Source organism: Tetrao urogallus (assembly GCF_951394365.1).
Source record: "Tetrao urogallus genome assembly, chromosome: 7".
NCBI lineage: Eukaryota > Metazoa > Chordata > Aves > Galliformes > Phasianidae > Tetrao > Tetrao urogallus.
The window spans coordinates 30,356,443-30,383,484 of NC_136820.1; positions in this window are offsets into that span (position 1 = coordinate 30,356,443).

The following is a 27,042-nucleotide window of genomic DNA, read 5'->3' on the forward strand; positions in this document are numbered from 1 at the left end:
CTATCAAAGCTGATTTCTGTAGAGCCCTTTCCCTCCGAGGTACCTGTTATTCTTCGTGCCTTATTGTACTTTAGCACAGAAACACAAATCCTCAAAAGCTCACTTCAGTTTGTCAAATGATAATTTTGGAGCTGTGAAGAGGCAGAACCCAACAAGCATTTTCAAAAGATATTCTATTAATGAATTGTTGCCTCTGACCTCAGCAGCTAGTCACTAATCTGGGCCTTGCTAGCTTGTTCTTCTCAGGAAGAGAAAGTGATAATATAAGCTGGGAATTTTTCCTGCTGTCAATTACTCACACAAAGCATACACAAGAGGCCTGGCTTCCCCGAGGCTGTAGGTGTCATCCCTGCTCACAGTTTTCAAGCCTATTTCCAGCTATCTTCCTCCATAAAGAATCCTAATTGCTTCTTCCATTTAGGCTGAATGAAGGGTGCTGAACATGCTTCAGAGCTCTAAACAGGTGTGTGATTGCCTGCAGATGAGCTCTGAAGGCAGCCATTAACACCCTTCCATACAGAACCCCACAAAGGCATGGCCAAGCTGGGCAGGAAGATGTTCTGCCTGGAGAAGAGCAGCTGCCTCACCCTGAGGCTTTGTACATATGCTCAGCTGCTGCTGTTTACAGAACTGACATAGTTTCTCCTGGTAGGGGGAAAAACAATCAGACATAATCATATTTGTTATGATTAAGTCTTGCTATAACCTGCATTTTCTTTGGAAAGGCAAAAAGATCTATTAAATACACCCTATATAAATATTTATTTTCAAGGCTTCTTTTATTTTTATATGGGGAGTCTGTAGCAAAAAAAAAAAAAACAACAAAACAAACCACCACACGCTAAAAGCAGGTTGCATTTAAATCTGTATTGATGTCTCTGACTACAGTCATATCAAGACTGGCCATTTACTTTCTTGGCTTTCGTTGGAGAACAGTTAAAGTTAGTTTTCATAATTTCCATATTTGACTTGATGAGCCTTCAGAGGAAGTTCAATTGCTATGAACATTCACAAAATCATAGAATTGTTTGAGGTGGAAGGGATCTTTGAAGGTCACCTAGTCCAACCCTACTGCAATGAACAGGGACACCTACAGCCAGATCAGGTTGCTCAGACCTCTCCCCCCCTACCTGACCTTGACTGTCTCCAGGCACGAGGCATCTACCACCTCTCTGAGCAACCTGTTCCAGTGCTTTACCACCCTTATTGTAAGACACTTTTTTCTTATATCCAACCTAAATCTCCCCTCTTTTCATCTGAAACAGTTTCCTCTTGCCCTATCTATCCAACCTTGCTAAAAAGTCAGAAAATAGATAATAATATAATAGAAGATGGATAATACTGTATTTTTTCCAAACAATGCATCTTTAAAATAAACATTATTTTTACCAGTGACTGTAGCAGAAATGCTAAGTCACAGCTTGAACCAGTGATTGAGCAGCTGGTGGGAAGGCAGGGCAAACCCAGGGGAGCTCAAGTGTATGCACTGCACCTGAATGACTGGAAGGAGTGCAGTCAGGATCCACCCCTTCCCAGACTTCATTTAAGAGTTGCCAGTGGAGGTTAGGTTGTTTTGCTGGAGTTCCCTCTGTACTTGAGGCCTTCTGAGGGTAAGCAGCTTCTTTCTTTTGTTTCCATGTCTATGGCTGTTGCATTTGAGCAGATCCTTAATTGTTGCAGCCTGGGACCTTACTGCTCTGCTCTCGATGCTGCACTTTCCATCATGTTGCAGTGCCCTTTATGTCTTCAATTGATACTTGTCAGCACTGATGTGTTTTTAAAAATAGCCATTTATAAACCAGATACTTATTCATCTTGAATGATATCTTACAGGTCAAATTTAGGAATGTAATTTTTTTCAGGAAAGCATATGGCATATATTCACTTCCTACTGACTTAGGGGATTTTGCTGCACGTTGAAGGATATGATTAAGAAATTTGTGAATGGGCATGTATTCTGAATCACTCTTATATGATATATGGCTTTGGAGTTTGTGTGAAAAAACAAACAAACACAAAACTGTGTCATATAAATATCAAATTATCAGCTGCATTGATCCTCATGCTGCTTTGTAAATATTTTTTGAGATATTACGGTGACAAGGATTACAGGAAGAGCTTACAAAAACAACATCTTATCACATTCTAAGGAAATAAGTAAAAAGCTGTCTTGGTCCTCTTCTGCACCTGTGTTAAATAGTGCCTTTTAAGTATCAAGAAACTGCTTGAAATCATCTACTGTGGAATCAGAAGTTGCAAATTTGTGTTGATTTGTGTTGACTACTATCTCTCCTTTCAGAAAGTCTAGTTTCAGTCTCCAGACAGATAATCTTAACCCTTCCTAGTTCTTTCTGTGGAATACTTCTACCACTCTGCAACACTGACTCACATACCTCTCCTCAATCTGTCAATACAAATTCCTTTTGTTTCTCTGAGTTTCTAGTCAAGTAACAAAACAGATGTGCCTTTAGTACAATATAGAGTTGATTCTAATCTAGGAGTATTTTGTGGCTATACTGCAGTTACCTCAAACTTCTGGAGAAAACTTTAGGCGTTGATTAAGCAGGAAGATTATGTTTTTTCCTCAAGAAATATATATTACGGAAATATTTTTCTTAATGCACATTGAAATATTACATATTTCCTAAAACAGACCACCCACAAAATGAGGGGATGGATTAACACCTATATGAATCATATGCAACAATAGAACAGAACTTAACTTTGTCCAAGTAAATATTATAGTCATCACTTTCCTTTACAGCAATGAGCTGCTAAGTCTGTGAGGCCTAGCTCCAGAAACCTCATCAGAATGTCAGCTATAAAGATGATGATTTCTGGGACTCAAGCTATTTATCACTCACTGTAACTGGCTTGGCAATATCCTGCTCTTTCTACTTCCTAAATACAGGATCAAGTTCAAAGCTGCGTGAAGAGAGAGACAAGGAGAAATTGTATGGGAGTTAAATAGCACAGTTGTGAATCATACCCTAGAAAACCAGAGTAAAGAACAGTTTTAAGTTACTACTGTACTACGATCACCTGGCACTTTTTCCCCTGTTTACTATAGAGCGGTATAACTGTAAAGCCAAAGTATTAAATGTACACATGAGATTAAGGACACCTGATTGGATCTGAATCATGTATAGAAGATATATGAGATACTGATAAACTCAATTTAGCTACCTGCATGCTAAAACTAGTCCTTTGTTTTTTTTTTTATGTCTTGATTTATTCAGGAGTTTAGAAATTGCGGGTTTTCTTTTGATAAACAGTGCATTAAATATACTAGCAAATTAATTCAATTTCAAAAACACAGTTTCTGCTTAAGTATTCCAAATCGGCTCTAATCCTGGGCTCTGTCCGTACCAATACCTTATTACACCTGTCTGTTTTAAACCTTGTGATCAAAGGTTGAAACAAATCCTATTGGTGTGAGAGATCTTACCCATTAAAGAAGAGAAAGTTGAGTAACATGAGAACTGCAGGACCCTTAACAGACTGAATTTCCAGGACCTAAATTTCTAGATTGAAGGAGAATTAACACGTTGTTAGTTTATGTCATCGTTGACAAGTGGTGGAGTCACTGTGTCTGGAGGCATTCAACAAATGTGTGAATGTGGCACTGATGGACATGGTTTAGTAAGCATGGTGGGTTGGGTTTATAGTTGAACTAAAGGATCTCAAAGGCCTTTTCCAGACTTAATGATTCAATGAAATGGTAAAATGTGTCAAACACTACAATCACAAGAATTTTGCCAGTTTGTACTGCTGAGTTGAGGTGTTCCGTTTAAAACTATTCCCCCTTATTCTGTCACTATCTACCCATGTGAAAAGTTCATTTCCTTCATGATTATAAACTGCTTTTAAATACTGGAAGTCCACAATGAGATCTCCCTGCAGCCTTCTCTTTTCCAGGCTGAACAAGCCTAGTTCCCTCAGCCTGTCCTCACAGGAAAGGTGCTACAGCCTCTAGGTCATCTTCATGGCCCTTCTCTGGACCTGCTCTAAAGGCTCTACATTCTAAGGATTTACAAATACGGAGTAGGGGAAGGTATTCAGAAGATGGCACTGCATGAAATTATCAGGCAGTAGGTTTACAAGAGGCAAGCAGAAAGAGTGTTTTTTCTGTGCAAAATATCATTAGGCAAATGAATGCAAAGATTTGGGTAATGAAAATTTACATGAGAAAATAATGAAATACTGAGAAAGAAAAATCCATCAAGGTGCATTAAAAATAAATTTCTAGACTGCATCCGCATTCAGTCTTTGGTTCAGGGAGGAAATTATACCCTGTTGGACAGTGGGATGACATATCAGGGAATTTCTACCTTTCAATAAATCCATGTCTGTGACAGTAAAATGGCATGTATGGCATGTATGTTTTTTTTTTTTTTTTTTTTTTTTTTTTAGCCTTAAAACAATTTTTTAGGGGGCAGTGAATAATTTTTGCCTAGTCAAGTTGTAAAACAGGAATATATTCTGTCTGGACAAAAGATTAGGCATATCTTAAGAAATCACTTTCATGGTATTATGAATAATTGTGATATTCCTATCTCTAACAATTACTGATAATGAACATCTATTAAAGGTGCCTTTTAAGTTGTGATCCGGTTTGTATAAATTTTTATGGGAAGTTCTATCTGTCTTCAGGTCAAGGTCTTCCTTAATTATTGACATTTACTGTGTGGACTCTTCATCAATGTCATTTTTCTTTCTGGTCACTGCCAGCTCAGTTTAATCTCTCACAAAAAGAATTTGTCATTTTAGATGACAAATTTAGATGGTAGTAGGATGTGAAATCTAAGCAAGTGTATCTCATGGCATTTCTTTCGTTCTTTCACCTTCTACTATTTTAATGAATCCCTAATGTCTATTTTACCTTTTAAAAGAAGTCTTCCTCTATTACAAGTGACCCTGTAACACTGATTTCTCTGTCACAAGGGTTACTCAGCTGGGCATTCTAGTTGGTGAGAGGTATGTTTTTGGGTTTTTTTCTTTTCAGTTTTTTTCATATGGTACAAAATTACAAGAGATCCCAAAGAGGATGATGAAAACTGCAATATTATTAGATGTGGTTGTGCTTCTGTCTTAGTTACAAAACAGACTATTCAAATTCCAGTTATTTAGGTGTGTAGATTATTTGTAGTAGACTTGGCACATACATGGCTCAGGTTCTTTCATAGTTTTTAGGAAATTAAACCTAAATTTCATGCTGTAATTTCTGATATACAGACCTTTGGTCCATTAATAAATTCATTTGCTACTCTCTTGAGTGGAAAATAATTAAAATTATGGATACCAAATAGCTAAATATAGATCAAAATAATTTAAAGGTGAATTGAAATATACTCAGAACAATGTGTTGAACAATCTGTGGTAATTAACATATTTGAGGAAGAATGTGTTAACAAATCCCTTACAGAATAGAGAAGTCCCTCACATGCAGCCATTCAGCTATTCCCTGTGGATAGGTTTTGTAGCTCTGTGTTAATACACACCTTACTGTATTCTGTCTAAAGCATTTTTGATTCTGCTCACATTCAGGGTGATTATTTTAACCATCAATCCTGAACATGAGAGGTATGTAAGTTATAAACAAAAGCATATTAGTACAGAGAAGATGTGCAGGAAAATCTACCTGGGGAGATATGGAGAAGACGATGTAATTACTATTATGGATGATGGGAGGTGGCTGTATCTGGCACCTTAATGGGACTGGAAAAACAAATTATACAGTTATTCAGTCTTGGTAAATATAAAAATTAACAGTCCCATGGGGGGAAAAAATCTGCAACCTTGCAGTAATCCTGTATGTGAAGCTGCAAGATTTGGTTGGGTTCCTTCAGAAACAGCTGGAAAATAATAAGCATGGAACAAATTAGAGCCTAAAATTTGAGCACTGCAACACACAGAAAGGAGTTGGTCTGTCTTGGACATGCTGACTACTAAGACTATCAGTAAGTATCTCGCCAGTTTTGCAAACGTACCTCACTTTGCAGGGAAGCTCTTAAATTACTGGTAGGCCTAGTCTACTACTATACTGAATATAAAAATTAAACACTAATAGAAGTTTCTGCTGAGGCAACAGGCTTTAAACAGTGGTAGCACAGCTACCTCTTCTTGACCAACTGCCTTGAGGCTGGAAGCCCCTGAGAGAAGGGTGGGATGAGATGATAACACCATTACCCAGTGCTAAATCATGCTGATCCCAAGTGTTCTCAGTTTCATCATCTGAACTTCATACCACGATAACTGGGTTTTGCATTTCTAGCATGAAAAACTAGATTTGTAAACTTTGCAATACCTCAGACTAGCTTGAGCATAGACTGGGAAGAAGCTGTCTGTTCCTAGGAGAGAAGAAAGAAGGCTCTGTGGGAGATGGCCAGGCAGGATCTGTGAATGTGTATTTTGCAAAGATGTTTCACTTGTGGTGCAGACCAGGCTAAGAATCTGAAGGACTGTTTGGTGTCTCTGTTACAGCCTTTCTCCTAACAGTTTGAGTACCCCTTTGCTCGTGTATGTTCTTTTATGCATCTTATTTTAACTGTCATATAAGCTCAGTAACTTAGTTTGGTGCTCTGGATTTCATAATGTAGTAGTGACAGCAAAAGCTCAGACTTGAAATATGTCTTTGTATAGATCTAGGCTTTGATCAGAGTGACCTAATGGGGAAAATACAGGAAAGTAAATTTACAGAAGTTGTAAGTAGGATCTCATCTACTAGGAAAAGTTGCATGTATCTACTGAGAGTCACCCTGGAAGCTGAAAAATATCAGAAGAGCCTGCTCTGTAACTCAGAGTCTCTTAAATTAAACTGAAACCTTTAGAAAAGTGTGCAGGAGTGCACACATGATGAGCCCCTCCACTGTTACCCTCTTGTTAAAATCTGGTAAACATAGGGATGTCCTTCCATACGTGAATATGGCTTATTTCTCTGCAAATACATTGACTGTATCTTTTCCATTTAAAATACCTTGTGTATAATTATGTGTTCAAGGTTTCCTATAACTCCGTTGTAAGCTTTTTCCATCCCTTTGTGAGTAAAAGTCACAGTTGAAGGTGAATATTGTGTTTAACAAATGCTGTGTTGCTGAGTGGTGAGAATTGACCTTTGGGAAATGTAGAGAAAAGATTAAAAAAAATAAAAATTAGCTATAATCTGTTGGTTTCCTGGTAAAAGGTGAATTAATAACAGCACAACAACACAGAAAATTAGCCTATGAATTCTGCATCATAACTTGCTAATTTTAGTGAATTTAGTGAACATTTATGAAATAAATGAATTAGTCCATTTTGAAGAAGAAAGACAATTGGCATGAAGGTAACTTAACTGGCTGATGGGAGGAAATGTCGGAGACCTGCTTGTAGACTACAGACACTTCTGGTGTGCTCTCTGCAATGCAAATTTAGGTCTAAGAATAATACAGCTGACTTTCAGTCATGTTTTTAATCTGCTCCCTAAAACTGTATGTGGAAGTATGGAGTATTTGCTCTGATTATCTTGTCAACGAAATGAATATATCTAAAAGAAAATTGAACTGTGAGCAGATCTCAGAGTGGGAAACAATGAATTGTAAATACATGTAACAGTATGAGACAGAGGAAAATGCAGGCAACGGTCTTCAGAAAGGAATGGTTTCAAACTAAAAGGGGAAATTTATATAAAATGTAGGGAAAAGGTTTTTCATAATAAGGGCAGTGAAGCACTTGGACAGGCTGCCTGAAGGGATGGTGAATGCCCTGTCCCTGGAGATACTCAAGATCAGGCTGGATGGGACTCCGAGCATCTGATGTAGCTGTAGGTGTCCCTGCTCATTGCAGGAGGGTTGGATCAGATGACCTTTAAAGGTCCCTTCCAACTCAAATGATTCTATATATCTATATGACACTAGATGTACTGAGTCAAGGTGTTAGAATGAATATTTCTGTAGTAAGGTCCTAATTCTCAACAGTATTTGTAGTGTGCTTTTCAAGAATAATCACTGCTTGTGTCATAACCATTATGATTAGATGGAAATAGCAAAAATTAATTAAAACTTGAGCATAGAAAACACAGCAATGCACCATTTTTATCAATCAAAAGAAATAACTCATCCTCTAGGTAAAGGTAAAAGCTGGGATTCAGAAATTGTGTTTCGTAAAAGCCCACACTTAGAAGATATGAAGAAAGCAAAGAGAGCAGCAATAAATAAGATTTTGTTTACTCTAGCCCGCAGCTGTGAGCCACTCCACATGCTATGCACTGTTTACACAGATTTATGGTACCTTTTGTACTATGTGACACGTTTACTCTTTGGCCCCACCTAAAGGTTAACAACTTGGTCACAATCTTCATATTAAATATGGTGCAAACGCTAACTTGTTATTCATGGGTCATGAGAGAGACTCAGGGTTGTGTTTTTATAGGCTTTCAAATAGTCTCTAAATTTACACCTGTTAGGTTGCAGGTACCAACTCTGTTTGGCTGAATACTCCTCTGAAGAGCAGAGGTCCTGAATAAAAAAAAAAAAAATCCACATCATTTAAAATATTTTGCTTTCCAGTAAAGATCAAATGGCAAAAATTCTTCTGTTCAAAATACTGTGGAGTCTGAGGAATTTCTCTTGCCCTTCCTGCATCTATCTTTATTATCAAAAGGCTAATCACTCAGTGATTATAGAAGACTAAGATCTTATCACTCTTATAAGATCTTATCTTAGTCTTCTATAATTACTAATGCAGGCTAATGTAAGTCATCCTCCAAGCTCACACAATGATCTGGCAATCAAAATACAAGCTGCAAGGAAGAAACAATTACAAAACATATACCTGATTAAAAAATGATTTATCAGAGTCTACAATGATATTTCTTCATGACTCTTCATGATGTTTCTTGCCGTAAGCATAGCCAAAGAAGCCTTTATTGACCAGTCATACTACATGGAATGTACACATGCCAGTGAGTAGGCAGTCAGGAGATAAGATAATGTGATGCAAATCTTCTGCTTCTGTCCATGTGGTGTGCAAATTCCCGAGTCTGTGCTGCAAGTCTTTTGTCTCTTTCACTTTGCCTTTCTTCCAGCTCTCCTAGATCCTTCCTTGTGCTCTGTGTTCTTGATCTCGCAAGCAGCAGCCCACACCAGATGGCTGCTGATTCTTGAAAGAGATGTTCTCAACTGTCTGCCCCTCCGCAGTAATTCTCACACAGATCTTCAGATCTCCTGCCGACTTTGACAAAATGTGCAAAGTTCACTACATTTGTAATCACCACTTCAAATTATTTAAGAATAAAATTGTGTAGTTCTGAAGTTATTAAGAGCACTTGGCAGAACCCATTGTTTCTTGCTTCATGGAGATCTCACTTTCTGAGGCCAACCATTCTGACAGAGCTCTTTTTACAACTTGACTCTACAATGAACAGAATCAGGCAAGAATTAATACAAGAGGGTAAGAGTTTAATTTCAGACAGTGAAGAGGATTTAGTGTAGCATGAAGAATACAGCTGCTCTGATAAAACCAGAAAGTCTTCATTATCATGACTCCCTAAGAATGTGTAAGTGGCTTCAGGTTTCTAAGAGGCATGTAATCTTTTGTTAGATCAGTACATACAAATGACAAAAGAAAAAACAAATTAAAGACATAACAACAACAAAAAAAAGTTGTCCAGGGCATACTTTTATAGGCATGAAATACGTGCAGCAGCCTTCATAACAGAATGCATGTTGAGAATTATTACTTGGAGTTTAATTTGATGATTAGAATTTTGCTACCTTAGTAAAGAGAGGAAAAGGGAACTGCTTCTATATCCTGTATAAAACATTGTAACAAGTAAGACCAGAACTTAATAGAGCAGAAGATGACAGTCTTGTCTGCTCCAAAGCTTGTTATTTTTTTCAACTATATCAATTACTCTTAACAGAAGCTCTACATACTAAGCCAATGTAGGGGTTGAAGTACAATGAAGGGTATGAACAAAACAAGCTCACATTTCTCTGTTATGTCACACTGTTTGGAATTGTTGCTGATGATACATCTCACTTCTCATCTCCCAGATCATTTAATTAGATACTGTTTGCAGCCATAGTTCGAGAAGCATTTGAATTTAAGAGGAAAGCATGATAGTTTTTTGGTGAAATATAAAATTGAAAAGCCATTGCAGCTTTATGTAGGAACAGTTGCAACTATAGTCTGCAGTTATGCTCTGGATAGTCCAGCCACAGCTCTTGAGGGTAATTACCTGAGACAACAGAGGTTAACTATGTCAGCCAAGGCAGTAGTTTCAGCATCCTGTTTCAAGGCTAAAATAGACTGCAGAACAGAAGTCGGAATGCAAAACTGCTGTTCATTTTAATCATGACACAGTGTTCGGTCTGGGTGGGAGAGGACTCCTTACCAAGTCTCAGCTGGAAGTAATTATAGTTTCCTGCACGTTCAGACAGTATATTCCTCCAGGAGGATCTGATCCTCCTTCTACCTCCTGCATGCTTTCTTTTTATATTTCATTTCAGTTGGGAACTCTGTTCATCTCTGCAGGCCTTCTTCCTCTGCTGCTTGATTTTTTGCTTACTGAGATAGACTACTCTTGAGCCTGGAGGAGTAGATCTTTGGAAATCAGCTAGCACTCCTGAACCCCTCTTCTCTCCAGTGCTGCGTTATGTGGCGCTCTTCTTAGCGTCCATGAACTTGCTGAAGTCTGCTCTCTTGAAATTGAAAGCTGTCATCCATCTCTTTGCCCCTTTCTCTGCTCTTAGAATACTGAACTTTACCATCTCTTGGTCACTTTAGCCAAAGCAACTTCCAGTCTTCATGTTGCTGACCAGTTTTTTTCTTGATTTGTGAGCATGAGATTTAGCAGAGCATCTCTGCCTTTAGCTTTTGAATCTCTTGTGTCAGGAAGTTACCTTCAATGTACTCCTGCGTGATATTGGTGTGGCTAAGGCTCCCCACGAGATTTTGGGTCTGTAAGCAGGACATTTACAGTTGTTTGAAGGATCTTATCTGCTTTTTCCTGACCAGTCTGTAGCAGACACTGATGGCAAAAGGATCACTCTAATTTCCAGTCTTGAGGCAGAGTTCCATGCAGCCCTGACAATCTGTCATGTGATAGGTAACTCACTCTCTTCACCATACCACCCTGTCCTTCCTAAAAAGCCTTTATCCATCCATGGCAGCATGCCAGGTGCAAGGCTACCCAGCATGTCTCTGTGATCCCTATGAGATCACAGTTCTGTAACTATCTGCATATCTCTAATACCTCCTGTTTCTTCCTCATGCTGTATGCATAAACATATAGGCCTTACAGAGAAGCATTTGATGGTGTTGATTTCCCCGAAAGGCATCAGAACTTCCCCCACAATGCTATCTTTTCCTAATTTGTATGCATAGACCTGGGGTTGGCAACCTTCAGTCCTTATTTGTTCTTTATAGGATCTCTTTTCCACATCGACATCTATCTTTTTATTGCTAACCAGGTCCCTACTTCCTCCTCTGACACAGCTGTTGACACCTCTCCTACATCTTACTTTGCAGATCTCCTCTCCAGATGGGCCAGTCTGATGGCCATCCTTGCCTCTTACTCCTCGTGTTGATACATGACTCAGGCTCAGCTATGCAGGCACCTAACCTGCAACCAGGATGCAGAATCTGCTCTGTAGATGGAGGATGGATCAGGAGCCATGCTCTGCAGCCAGAAGTTCCAACTTCCAGATTTCACCATCTTGGCAGCCTCCATTTCCCAACCTGATAAACACAGGATTTACCTGCCCCTAATTCAGTATGCCTGAGGGCATGGGCTGTTGAAGGTTTAGGGTTTCAGAGGAGACCCAGCTGATTTCCTTTTTGCTCTCTCTGATGCTGTGCAACATGCTTATCTAGGGTTGCTCCTGCATTTGGCAACACAGACTGCCACCAACACACATCTTCTGCAGGTAAGGAGCTTACATCCCCAGTCCCAGCAAAAAAACTCAAGGCATCCCTGCAGCTTCAGATCTCCAGGGCCAGATTCTCTGTCAGGAGCCTGATCTGTGTCAATTCACTTCTGTGACAGTGTACCTGCTCCCACAGGTGCTAGGAGGTCATTGCTGTGCATGTGTACACCAACCTCAGTTTCTGACCCATTTCTGTGTGGAATTCAATGTGAACTGTTGCATCTTCTAGCTTGCAGAAGCCATGACTAGGAGCTATGTCCTGAACCTTAACTGGGCAGAGGGAGAGGAAAACACAGGCTTTGAGCCCTCTGCATTGTGAGGAGCACAGTCTGCAGTCCGAAACAAGCAAATTGTCAAAATTAAGCTGAAAGAGAAAGAAAAGTAAGCGAGAAGCATGGCTGCCTGTCTTGTAATAGAACAGTAATTAGGACCTATCTTATAAGGATTCAGATTGTAATTCTTTCATTTTATGTGAGACAGAAAATCAGCAACAAACTGGTTTTAAAAAAAAAAAAAAAAAAAAAAAAAAAGCTATTAAAAGCAAGATCTACCTTGGTAAGGGATTTAGTTTTAAAATAAACCTAATATACCATATGTACTGCTTCCTACCTCTCTGTGGATTTAAAGGTCTGTAATTGAAACCAGAGAATCTGGAAATTGCAGATACATTATCTGATCCAGAACTAAAATATTACTGAGGAGAAACAATTAGTTCAGCCTACTGAACTGACCTAACTCCACTCCAGCATAGCTGCAGAGAGTTATGCGAAAGCTAGTGAGAGCAACTTTGAATCTTGGTGCTGCCTTGGTATCCTTGGCAAGATGTAATCTCTTTGCATGTGAAGAGAGAATATTTCTGAAAGCAGCCAAAATAGATGCCAGTCTTGCATAATAAAATTAAACAAAAAAATCCTCCAAGGAATATGGGAATGAGAAGTCTTAAAAACAGGTTCATTAAAACATTAGCTGGCCAAGTACAAATGCTGAATGGAAAAGAAGAAATTGCAGCCTGTGTTTTAAATGTTACAAGTTTTTACTGTCATTACAACCATCTAAAGGAACTAATGTTGGTTGAATTAGTGCCTGCCTCCCCGCAGGGAAAGCAGGCTCAGACAGGACTCATATTATATTGTAATATTGTATTGTAATACTTATATTGTAAGTGCAACGGCCATTTGTTTGCTATTGATTGTTATTCAAGCTATCTGGAGACTGCCAGATGCAGGGTGGATTTCGTGCCCTCTCTAGCTGCTCTTGACAGTTACTGGATGTGGAATCCCCACCACAAAAGCCATGTGGGATATGGGGGACTGTCCTATCCTGTTGCACAGTGTAAAATGTATGTGCATCTCAGAGAATGAAGGGGACAGCTCTATGGCTTTTCCTGAAGGAGATGTCTTGACAGAAATAGATACAATCTTTAACAGGTTCAGTATAAACACACACATATGCATAAATGATATGCATAAATGTAAAATGTATAATTATAAATATACGTATTTAAATGCATACATATGTGAATATGTGCGTACATAGGTAACTATGGTGGCATGTTGTTAAGAAAATTGAAGCTGAGAATTTTCTCAGCTGAATATGAGAGGGTAAGTTAAAGAAGTTATTAGAATCATAGTACAACCCTGACTGGAAGGAATCTCAAAATATCATCTATTCTGGCCTTTAAATTGTTCCTTACTTTCCTCATGATGCCAGCAAAGCAGCAGCTTCTTATGGATGTTTTTTTCTAGTGTTACAATTAAAATGTTACAGTCTTGAAGAACATACTCAGAAATGCCTGATAAATCATGTGGCTTCTTCTGCAGTATTCCACATTTTGGAGTAAGGGGGGGAAGAAAACTGAAGACCCGTTTCTTGAATCTCACTTACAACGAAATGTTAAAAGGAAGAAACATAAATTATTTCTTCAGAATTCAGATCTGTGAATTTAAAAAAAAGAAGAACCAAACCAGAGTAAAATACTCAGTTTGTCAGCTGAAAACACAGGTTTCAGCAGCTCTGAAAAGCAGCTCTGTCTGGTTTGGAGGTCTGTGCCTGTTACATTGGCTCACTTTAGTAGAATCGTTTTAAAACAAACTGTATGTTGAAAGGCTGCGTAAGCTCTGCTACGGTATGGTTTTTATGCCCATGTGGGGTAGGGTGTGTGGAAGGGAGCTGCAACATCAAGAACCATCCCAACCTACTGTTTTCCTCTAAATGTTGAGTTTTTATCATCTGTGTTTGTTCTGTTGCTGCATAGAGCCAGAATATCTCTCCTTTAATCTGTGGCTAATATAAGCTTGCTGGATAATGTAATGAGTGGATGTGGACAGTATAAGCTTTCCTGTGGATAATACAGCCATTTAGGAATGACTGATATCCTCATGTTTTAGGGACTGCTGATATGTAGGGGAGCCAACTTTGAGTCTTTGCATGATCTACTGTAGGTGGCATGAGACTTCAGCATCTTTCATTAGTGTTCTTGTTTCTGGTTAATAATCAGTTCTGTGAGAGAAAAATCCTTAATAATTTTCCCAGAGGGGGGGAAAAAAAGTTTTTCTGAAGAAAAACGCATATTGTGGACTATGAGTGCATGTGTGGAGAATTTAGTTTTCTTTAAGTACTTCTCAATTCATTTGAATAAATAGGGGCAGAATTGTCACTGTTCTTAACAGTGGGTTACTTACTAAGGTCAGTTGGGTTTCCTAGAGGTTTTTTTTTTTCCATATTTTGCTTTTCTGGTCACTAATTTTTATTTTCAAAACAAAGAGAATGCATTATTTGACCTATCCTTGCTTTCACTTCCCTCCCCTTCATCTCAAATTGTATCTGTTTCATTTGAGTGCTCATGGCTGCATCTTTCCTTTTTTCAGGTAAATACTTGCTAGTTCTGTGGTATTTATCTCATGATGCTTTAAGGGAACTTGAATGTTTTCACACAGAAATGTTTTCACAGCAGAATTTACAGGGATGCTTTGTTACGTAATTAAAAAAGCAATTGGAAAGCACTGGATCACCATGAGATGGTTACTGCATTTTTACTTGCATTAGGCTTCAGTGACTGTTGCTAAAATTAGTTCATAGCTGAAAATCCAAATACACTTTCATTAAGAGGTGACAGAATTTTTGCCATTCAAAGCAGTGATAATGCTGGTTGTTTGTCCAGAGTGTAGCTGTTCACTAGACAGGCAAGCAAGCAGGTGAGGATAAGAATGACAGAGGGAAGCAGATGAATGTGCATATAGTTGTTTAACATCATTTCTTGCAGATGCCCACCCCGTCCCTCTGTAGTCTCTGTCCTTTCAGCTTCCCAAGTCCAGCCTGACACCCTTAACAGCCACATTAGCCTGTGGTTCCCCATATTATCACAAAGCATTTTAGAGGAAAGATAAATGAACATTTGGACTCAGATAAGTGTGAGTTTCTTTGTCCCCTTCACAACCTGTCCCTGGGATAAGAAACCACTTTCTGATGGAGAAGTAAGTCAGGTGTCTAAGAAGGGGAGCGTCTGAAAGCACAGTAAACTATTTGCAAGAGGATACTCTGTCAAGTTAGTTTAAGACTTAATTGGGGGTTTTCATGTTTTTCCCTATTCTTATTTGCATTACTGTATCAGAGTATCAACTGCATTAATATGTACATTCATTAAAATCACCTACTTTGTATTAGAATAATTCTTGCTTGGGCAAAGTAGTGCCCCATTTAAAAGCTGATGTTTAGCATGCAGTGGTTTTGTAATTCAGCGTTAGAATAATTCTTTATCATTGTACTAACACTCTGTTACCTGTTTCTATGACTTCCCCTCCTTGTAGTTTTCAGCTAAGCGTAACACATCTATACATGTGTTCTTATCCTTCCTGCTTCTCTGATAAAGCATTAAGATTGATTTTTATTTTTAAAAAAGGCTGAAATTTTTCAGTGGATGCTGGCAGGCAGTAACTGAGGATCTCTGCCACTGTGCTAAAAACTAAGGGGAGCCCTGCTCTCAGGTATTTCTCAGGTCTCAGCCTCCTTTGTGATTTCCAGGTAACAAATTCTGAAGAGGACAAGATACAGAGCAAACTATCTCTAGGCCATACTACCACTGATGGAGGAGTCTTAAAAAAGGCTTACTCTGCTGTGGACCTTGGACCAAAAATAATCGGTGCTGCATGAAAATAAAGGTATTCTCAGGGAGTGCAATTCCCTTGCCAGACCTGAGATTTTTCCCAAAAAGGAACTGTTTTCTGACAGGTAACATCCCAGTCCAGTGAGTAATGTTTGTGTCAAAGGGTGGTAGTTCAGTTAATTTCTTGCAGGATTTGGCTGTGGGATGACACATACAGATTGTAATATGAGGGACCTGAAAATTGTTTCTGCATGGTTTTAAGTCTTCAAAAATATTTAACCACAAAAAAAGACATTGGCTATTGCTCTGAGTGAGCCATTTGGCTTTTTCTGGCATTAGAACAATATGAGATGTATCTGTAGAACACAGCACAATATCTGTAGAACATAGCCTAAATATTTGCATTTCTGTTGTCCTTCTCTGCATGAAATTATTGATTGAGAATCAGAATCAAACCCTTGGGATGGTTCTGTGTTACACAGAAGTTACACAGTTACTGGCTGAGTAATTTATAAAGCCTTGATTTCTACTCTTAGGAGTTCCATCTTAGAGTTAAATGCTTTAATTGGTAAACCAACATGTTGGTAGCTCCTCTGATGACTGTAAAGGAGGTATTTCAGTTCTAGAGCTGGTCACTTGAGATCACCGAGATAAGGGAAGAATGTAAGAGTTTTTAAAGCAATTCCTGGTCATATAAAATTGCATCTCCTGCCACATGCTTACATGTGAGCACCCACAGAGAACCCCCTCGAACTCTAGTAGTAAAACACCCTAAAAGTAATTTAATTATTGCATGCTTTCCTGCTTGCTTATATCAAGCAAATGCTTACTACCCTTGTTAATGAGTAACTGTAGACTTTTCAGTACATCTCTGAGGAATGAAGGACAAGAATTATTTTATTTATTTGCCTACAACAGCTACAGAAGCTGGCTTCAATAATAGAAATAAATAGAATAAATAAAGTAGCAGCAGCAGGACCCTAAATGGTTTGGCACAAATAAACTCACCTGACATTTCATAGCCTGTGCAGTCTCTTTTAGCTCAGTGACCTTTGCTAGAAAAGTGAAATACTGTTGGAGGGGCCTGAATCACTGCCCACTGAGGGCGACTGTGAGCTTTTACTTCAAATGCATCTTGACTGGGATCACATCTGGAAATACAAATGAGAATGCAGGACTTAGTGTTGGCCTGATTTTATGAGGTGCATGACAGAGATAAGCCTGAATCCAGTAATGTCTGACTGGAAAAAGATCTACTACAGCAAATGTCAGAGGAAAAGGTCTTTGAGAAAGCACGTAGAGAGGAGGAACGAGAATGTGCTCTGAGTTATGCAGTGGAGATGCACTGAGATTCAACAAACTAAGCAAAAAACAGATTTAGGCTGAGTTAGCAAAGTATGTGCTGTCTAGAAAGGAAGGCCTTTGCATTTCTCAAGATACAGACCCATAAATCATTCCATTGTGAGTGCTGATTTCTTTTGAAAAGTATATCATCATCCATGGTTAAGTATTACACAGTCTGTACGTAGGTAAACTGTAAATGGAAATCAGTGTTCTCTATTTAAAATATATAATTCTGTAAAGCAAGACACAGCTGACCTGAATGCTGTGCACTGATAAATAATAGTTCTCAGGAGGCAGGTGACTCAGGAGGCAGGTGAGTGGGCAGTATCTTTCATAAAAAGTAAAGATCCCATTTGTGAGGCATGATGCACAGATAGAAATGCTGCTTTGTTTTCCTCACCTTGGGTATGCAGTTCTGTTTATTGCTATTACTTCCTGCTCCGTGGAGAATGCCCATGGGGATCCTCTACCGTCTCTTACAGCAAAGCAAGCCAGGGCTTTGGCATCAATGCCTCTAGCTGCCTGAATAACCTGCAAATGAATAAGAAATGTAATATCTGTAACAAGGTGAAAAAGACTTTAAATTGCTTTCTCTGACATCTTTAACCACCAAAAAATCCAGTTGCCTTTCCCATGCTCCAGAGCAGATCCAGCAATTGTAACATACTTTAATGGCTGATACCAGTGACCTCCTCCTGCCTTGTGCTGGTGACTTGCATGCTCTTCTAAGTAATCTCAGTTTCCATGGAAACTAAAGAGGGGCTAAGACCTATATAATTTACATTTCTGTACATTCATTATGAGGAATACATTACTTTAAAACAAAACTGCAAGTACATAATCAGTAAGAAAATTTTTCAGTTTGTACTACAGATATCTATAGTACCTCCTCGTGCTTAGTCTGAATGCAAACCTCCTAGTAACACTGTGTGTCTTGTCTAAGCACTCTGGAAAGCCAAAGTTTGTCTAAGTTGCATTTGCAGCTACTATATACACCTCAGAGGTAGTTATGAAGTGTTTGAACTGCAGCCAATGGAACTACCCATTCACATGCCACTGCTCTTGCATTTCACGATTTCCCTTTATTATCCAATTTAACTGGCCACATTACTGCTCTTTACCCTCCTCTGTAAAAGCAGCTGTCGTTATCAGCCTTTTTAGTGTGCTTTTTGTTGTTGTTATTGTTTTTGGTTTTTATAAATATCCTAGCCTCCATCTCTAAATCGTTGTGGAGAAAAGAGAGAGAATAATCAGATGGGGAGTTATACTAGCAGATGTGTAGTTTGGAAAATGCTGATGACACATTATGAATAGTAGTAAATGGTTGTGAGGTGGAGAAAGGAAAACAGCTCTTGAGTTCTGAGACCAAAGCCATTTCACTTCTGAAAAAAATACAGTATCCATCAACCCAAAACGTTTGCTTCTTACTTTGCTACAAAACCATTCCATGGAAGGAGAGTCAGCCCTGCAGGTGGGAAGGAATGTCCATTTTCGGCTGCTGAAATCCATCTCACTGATACTTTCATCAGGAAAATGAAGTACTGGCCACTGCCATGGCTACCACTATCAGTTATCATCAAGGCTATTTTTCCTGCTACTGAATAAAGAGTGTGATGGTTGACCCAGGCTTACCATTTCTTACGTTCTTGTGATAGCATGCTTTTGTGAGTTATGGTGTAAAAACTCCATGTAATCCAGTTTAGTCCAGTGTACTAACAACACCTGCTGTATAATTTCAGAGAAAAGAATGAGGAAATCATTCTTTCAGCTGTCAGCTTTCTTTTCAGCATTTTCAACTCGTGGCCTTGTTGTAGTCAGAGGAACCTGCTAGTATCTGGCTCATAACTAGCCTACAAAGATCTCCCTGCTCATAGTATGTATGCTTTGCTATTCAGACAATAGATACCACTTTCTTTATCTCCTAAAAGTAATTTTATTTATTTATTTATTTTTGCCTAGCCATTTCTACCAGAACTTTATATTCTCATCAAAAGCTTTAGGGAAAAAAAGTGCTTGTCTTATGCTTGTAGCAGAGTCTGTCTTTGTATCTGGATACATGGCAAACCATGTTCTGCTATACATTACGTATGTACAATCATAGTTTCCTTAGGAAGTCAGGCTTGAAATTTCTTCCATAGCAGTTTTTTTGTTCCTTGGCTTTGGAATTTTTTCACCAGTTGTTTTTAAAATGGGATTGCACATTTTGTATAGAAATGTCTGTCAGCTAATGTCATGTTACCACACAACCTGAGCATGTGAGCACTTCACAAGTTTCCATACAAACGCCCCTGCAAGAGAGAAGGAGAGAGAAACACCGTAATGCTGTTTCTGAGGTAGAGAATGAGGAAGAAATGTGCTGCATCTGCTGAGAAAGGACATTGTTCCATAGTGTGGCCCCTGTGACCTTAATCATCCCCCCAGCAGCCTTGCTGGAGCCCATGGTACTTCCCAGATAGCCAGTGCAATGGGTTTTCTTCCCACAAAGTCCAAGTGTGATGAGCTTATCTCCTGTGGTTCATACCTTGGTATAGGCCTAGAATAGGGCCAGCATGAATGCCTAAGTTTGAGATCTCTGCAGCAATCCCATGTCCACCAGTCTGTGTGTTGCTTAAGTGATTTGGTGGAGGTGGCAGAGAAATCCTGAAGCAGACCTGAAAATGGGGTCTGGACATGCAATTCAGGCTGAGATGTACTACAGTGTCCCAAATACTTGTGTGGAGCTGACAGCTACAACATCATGTTTGCAAGAAACGTCCTCCCTTCTGGTGCAGCAGCTGGAGGCAAGTCTTAAAAATCAGAGTAGATATTTAGCAACTGCAACTCAGCCTAGGATTCAGCTAGGTCTAGTTGGAAAGTTTTGAGAATCTTGGGCTTTATCCACTCTGTATCTGTGTAGTCAGTGAGTATATATGAATATTTTTATAAGCATTTGGATAGCATTCAAACTTGAAATGTTTGAATCCTGTTACTTTAAATGATGTTGCAGAAAAGCACTTAATGAGATCTAAAAAAAAAGAAGTTGTGGAATTAAAAAATATATAATCATTAATGGCACCTCCTTTGTCATGACAAACACTTGAAGGAAGGTATGAACCTTGACTAGCATCTCCAAGTGTCTGTCATAGTAGTGTGTTTGACATATCGAACAATACAATTCTTATTTACCCTATTGTCAGTGAGTTGCTTATACAAAAGCATTTGCATCTTTTGTGAAGGCTGAAAAACTCACCCCATCATATCCTACTTGAATCTCACTGTTCATCTTTGCAATGCACTCAGAGCTCTAGGGCATGTTTTTGATAAATAATTAAGGGCTAATCCTGGAAATGCCTTGTATGTGGAGCTGCCATTGAAATCAATGGGAGTTCTGAGCATTGAAAACTTGCCCTAGTGAGCCCTTAATCTTCCAGTAAACTGGAGAGCGTTTGTTTTGAAGCTCAATGTTTGGTGCAATAATGAGAGTGTGTGTACTGAGATTTTATTTTTCATCATTCTTTGCAATGAGGAAGGACACTGTTGTGTTTATATTCAATACCAATACAATACGTTAGGAAACAATAGTGGATTTCTGGAGATATAATCCTCCTTAGCCTGTAGACAAATCACTGTTGACTAACAATTGCTATCAATTTTTCATCAGCTAGTAGATGAATGATACGTCTCCACAGACATTAAAATGTTTATAATCATCATTACTTTATCCTGTGACTCTATGAGCCTACTTACATATATATAAGTAATCAGAGTAGCTTTAATTTTCTCTTTGCATAAAAGTATCAGAAATAAAAACTCCAAACAATTCAGGGCTTGTTCTTAAATATAAATGACTAAGGTAACTTATGAAAAACAAACATGATGGATGGCATAATAACATATAAGATAAAGCTTATCGAAAAATGCTGCTGTTCTGAAAATTGTGTCTGAAAAAAATGTTTTGTATTGCCACCATCTGAATAATTCTTTTGAAATTGCTAGCTATTTTATCATCACTGTTATAAGATTTTCTTAAAACAAAATCGTAGCTGTGCATAAAGGTCAGGAACCATAGACAGATGAGCCCTTCCTTTTATTTATATTCTCTGCACTTGAAACAAAGATTTTAGTTCTTCTTGCAATAAAGGTTTGAGTTTTTTGGTTTTATTTTTTTCAGTTGGTTTGGTTTTTCCATGCTGCCTATTTACAAAGCAACAGCTTCAGTGCATCTCTGTGGGCTGAAAAGCAATATTAGTAAAAAGCTGTATACTACATGCATACTATCCTAAATTGAACTTCTGCCTTGATTTGCCTTTTAAAAATATGCCGTGGGGTGCTCCACATTTAATTCTCTCATCAGATCAGTGTTACAATGGCAATGTGCAGCCCAGCCCCTTGGTGTGCTGAGCACAGCAGCCCACCCCAGCAGACAAGCATGGTGGTCTCATTGGTTGGCCCAGTGAATCAGTGTCTGCTTCTGAGCTGTGTGAGGTGATGTGACAGAGGCTGGTGGTGGTGGTATTGTTTGAAACCCGCAGTGTGGCCAGCTTTCAAGTTCATTATGCCCTGTGTTGCATCTACCTACCCCAGGTAGAAAAACAGCCTGTTACCAGGGCTGTGTCCTGGCCCCATGTTCCATACCTGGATAGGACAGCAGCAAAGTCACTGCAGTTCCCTCTCTTCTCCTCCCTTTAGTGTGGAATAGCACAGCTACATGAGCACTTCTGCTCTGAGGTATAAGCTGGTTCATTTAATAGTCTTTCTAAAACTCAGTCTCTTTTTTATCTCCCTTTCTCCCTCTTTTTTCAATTAGTGCTGGGAAAAGCTTGGCAGGGCATGAAATGTTGTAGAATTAAATGCTATGATAAAAACATGAAGTCTGTATAAATTCTCCCTTTATAAATCATTGCAACCATAAAAATGTTTCTGGTTTGTAAATGTTGATAACTGTATTTCTAATATGTGAATAGAATTTTGGTTGAAAAAATTAAATAAAACGCCCTTGTGTATAAAATTTCTTTTTGAAGAATACAGCATTTGAGATTAACTTTCATGTAATAGTCTTTTGAAAATGTTCTTGTATTTGAAAGGAGAACCACACAGCAGCAGGTATCCAATCCAGAATACATTTTTCCTCTCTAAACTCTAAGGATGCTACTCCTTAAGCAATCTGCATGACTGTATAGCTTAATTTTCTCACTATCTTCCGTATCTGTGCAAGATCGTGATTTGATTTTTGCTAACTTATGGACATTGAATTTCTGGTCATTCAGTTAAGGATCATGTTCCTGGTCCTTACCAGAGAGCTTACCATAGCTTGTTACAATTGAGAGGTCAGGTATGAAGACGGTTTTTGTGTAATTTCAGTCATTTGGTCCCACTGTGCTGCACAGGACAAGTACATGAAGACTGCTTTGAAGTGGGACAGCTCCTGGGAGGTGAGGAAGGATTTTCTGGGGTAATTTCTTTGCAAGACTGGAGGAGAGACAGGAACAGGAGACATAGGACCAGGTTTTTGCTATGCAAACAACCTTTCTCACCTGAAGAAATTGTTTGTTGCTGGCCATATCTATAAGATGCAAAATTAGGATGGCTTGATATACTAGTGTAACACAGTTCCTGGCAATTCCAGAACTAGGGAACAGGAATATGTTCCAGTGCCAGGGAATGTGGTTATGCTCTATGATGTCTTGTCTTAATTTCTCTGCTTTCCATCCCTGTAGTTTTTGTAACAAAGAGATGTAGGGCTTTCCATTGAAAAGGTGCTGAAAAGATTTGAAAATGCTGGTACTCAGAAGGCTGTGAGGCTCCTTTTTCTTGGCCAACTTTCTTTTCCTTCCCCTGTCCCAGCAGTGATTTTAGTTTATATGTATGTGATCAGGGATGGAGGCTGTGCTGGAAAACAGGCCAACGAAAACATAACTGGGCAAAGCTTGCAACTGGAGAAGGTGTGAGAAAATGATAAGGTACATGAAAATCATGTAAACATTGAAACTTCAAATAAAAACTAACAAAATATTCTATCAAATAGGGAATGGTGATAACACTGGTGTTGTCTAAGCTAGAATAGCACAAGCAACTTTATTTCTTGTTTTATTAATGTTGCTTTTGAATCATCAGGAAGCTTAAGGTTTGGATTTTATCCTGAAATGGGCTGTTAATAGCATGGGAGAATATTAGTTGCAGCCTTGCCCTGATGCTGGTGGAATAACTCCTGTGCTGCACGTTAGTGGAGAGAAGCAATCTGTGCGCCATAAGCATTAGAGCTTCTAGTTTTAGCTTGATAAAGAGCTCTAATCTATCTGCTGAATGGAAAAGCTTCTGAGTTTTAAAGCCCTGAAGAATTCTTGTATACTGGACTTGTGGAAAACTTCCTTTCAAAATGAAAAGTGGCCCTCAGTTTTGATAAATTCTACTGAGATAAAAACCTAAAAAATGAAAGCAGAGTTCACACTGCACCTACCCAGAACTGTATTCTCCTTTTTAAACTAAACAAGTGCCAGAGGGCTATGATCTTGTTGATATGACAACAGTATTATTATTTTGTCTATTAGAAAATATAAAAAAAAAAACAAAAACAAAAACAGAAATTGTGATTCTACATTAGCAAAAATAAATAAACGTATGGAATTATAAGTTAGACTATTAAGTGCGATGACGGCAGAGTTCTCTTTTTGATCAGAGAGCCCAATTTCAAGGATATCTGTGAACAGATTGAGAACACCATCAATTGATTTACTGGTAGCAACCTCATCTGATGCATCCAAGTTCTTTTGGTACAGGATACCCTTTAGTAGCAGAAAGAAAACTGAATCATGGTGTTCATGCAGATAAATTGACAGCTTTATGCTTGGCATCAAAACATAGTGTCTGTTTTACACGGGAAATTCTACTTGCACACTGCTAACGTATGCTATATAATGTCATATAAATAAGTTATATCATAACTTAGTTGCATTCAGAAGTGTTGTCTGTAAGGTGTGATAGAACTGTAGGCTTGTGGTTGCTGTGTGTTGGTTTATCTTAGAGAGGCAGGCACATGGGGGCAGCCTGCTCCTGGCAACAATGCACAAATAAATGGAGCCAGTCCAGATATTTTAAAAAAATTGGAAGAAAGAAAAAAGCTGGTTGTGGATGAGTTAGCCTTGTTGAGCTTCTTCCTAGATCTAAGGAGAGGTGGAATGAATATGCAGTCTGCAATGTTTTAGTTCAAATAGTGTTGTCAATCAATTACACTGCGCAACTAAACTTTACCTTGATGAAAAACTACAGCTTTTCTGTTGGTGAGTTTGTACACCTTGAAGTACTTGCTTCCTTTCCAATTAAGTCCTTCTGGAGAGTGGGAGTGGAGCATAAAGAGAAAAAAAAAAAAGAAAAAAACCCAACAAAGTTACATGCACTCATTATTGCCTCTTTACAGCTCATTCATTTGTTCTTCTGGAAGAGCACCTACTGGCAAATTCCTAGATGTCTTTGTTTTGTGACCTCTCTGGTTGCTTGTCTAACTCTCCAATTAAATAAGCAATTTTCAAGTTACAGGTATTTTTAGTTATTTTAGTGGGCAAATGACGTTGCAGGCTTGCTTGTGCACATGCAGCTGTGTTGACATAGCCTGATAGAGCTTTTGTTGCTTGTGTTCTTATGAAATTCTTAGGCAACTAACTATGCTTTAGTATCTGCTCTCTTGGGTCCTTTTCTACTCTACTCTTCAAATTCTCTTTGGTGTATGTATTGACAGGTATGACTGTGTATAAAAAAAAGTGTATGTCTGTAGTGCAGCACTGCTTCCCCAGAGGTTGAACCTTCTTTGCAATTTTTAGTTGTGTTTTAAGAATGAATTTCACAACCTTGAAAAACACTGGGAGTTCTTAAATTTGGGATCTTTTTTTTGCACTGGAATATGTATAAAGCAAGCAGAAAACTCAAATTTCTGTGCATAGTATCTAACATGCTTCAGATTTGACTCTGTGTTGAATCTCCAGAGACAGAAGATAATTCACTCTGTTTTCCTTGATATTTTGTCTTTCCTGCACCGAATGTCCAAAAGAGTGCAGCTTTGTCTCAGCTGTAGTTAATAGTCAACGTAAAGGAAAGGGCATGCAGTTTACTGTCACTTTAACTATAAACTATATTTGGTTGAAAACAGCCTTAAACAGAAATCAGTCATTTCATTCAGAAGTAGATATCTGATATTTGTCTTGTTTTGTTTTATATTGATAGGAAAAAAAAATGAATGCAACATTGCAAAACTCTTACAATTGGGTCAAAATGATATGTTGTGCTTGCAATACTGGCATTAAAAGTCAGCATTTAAAAATTCCAGAACTGATACTTTTCAGCAAACTTCGTGCTACCTGGGAACTCCAAGCTACTTGGACCTACAAATTTTCTGAATCAAACTTTTAAATATGATATGGCACTTATCAGCAAAAGTTAAGTATAGGAGTGACTTAACCAAAATGGTGAGTTTAAATATTAAAAAAAGAGAAGAAATTTTTTTGGTTGGCTTTGTTGTTGTTTTTTTTTTTAATTCTTTTTTTTTTTTTTCCCTGTTCTTTCTAAAAGGCATGTTTTAATCCAGGTCTTGAAAAAAGTTCTAGAATATCTGTGCAGATATCGTGCTTTCTTTTGGCTTAATCTGGGTCCATGAGTATGGCCTCATGCACTGCTCCAGATTATTAAGATCCAGCAGTACATGGTGTGTTTCTCAAATATGAATAATAGCTTCTCCATTGCTGAATTCAATTTCTTGATTAACAGAGGCCAGCTGGATCAAGACTCCAATAAGGGGAGCAGATGAATAGCCTTCAATTTGCTTGACCTTGTCTTCTAAAGGAACATTAAGCTGTGGATATCTATAGTGAGATTTCTTTCTAGCAGGCCAATTCATCTTCCATTTTGTTTTAATTGACCTTTTGAAACATCAGTGCAGTAGAGCAAAGAGTAAGATTAATACAGATATCTTTTCCTGGTCTATGAGAAATAATCTATTTACGGAAGAAAACTAAGCTGAATAAAAAAAGAGATTATATCTAACCTGGGGGAAAGAAATAAATATCAGCTTGGAACTACAGACAGTGGTATCACATTTACATCTATTGCCTTCAATAATAAAGTATCACTAGTATCTTATAAATTAATAACTTTTTAAAAACATCATTTATGAGCTTTCTTCAGTGTTTATTTCTGCCTTAAATAGGACTACACTGCAGTTTATAGGGTATTACATAGCAGAAGAAACAAATTTCTGAGGCTTAAAAGACCTGATATTTCATGATTAAAATGGTATGCTGGGCTGACATTTCAAGTGCAATGAGATTCTTTGTGGTTTTTCCCTTTTCTTTTTTTTTTTTTTTTTTTTTTTTTTTTTTTTAAATTCCTTCATGTGGAAAATTTTTTAAGTAACATTAGTTACCTGTAATGTGGAAGGAGAAAGGGCTGGAAGATATTCTTCCTTTGAAAAACATGTGTTTTGAGTCTCAATTTCAAGACTGAGACTACTCACAACTTTACAAGTCCATAAAGAATTTTCTTAAAGTATCTTCTATAAGCTAGCTATGAGGGAAGGAAGAGAACACGTGAATGAATTTATGGTCTGTATTTAATGGCCTGAGCTCAAATTGTGAAGCCATTGTCTTGCCTTCTGGTTTTAACATTAATCTATTCTCTTCTGCTCTGACATATTCAATGCTGTCTTTGAGATAGCTCTATCCC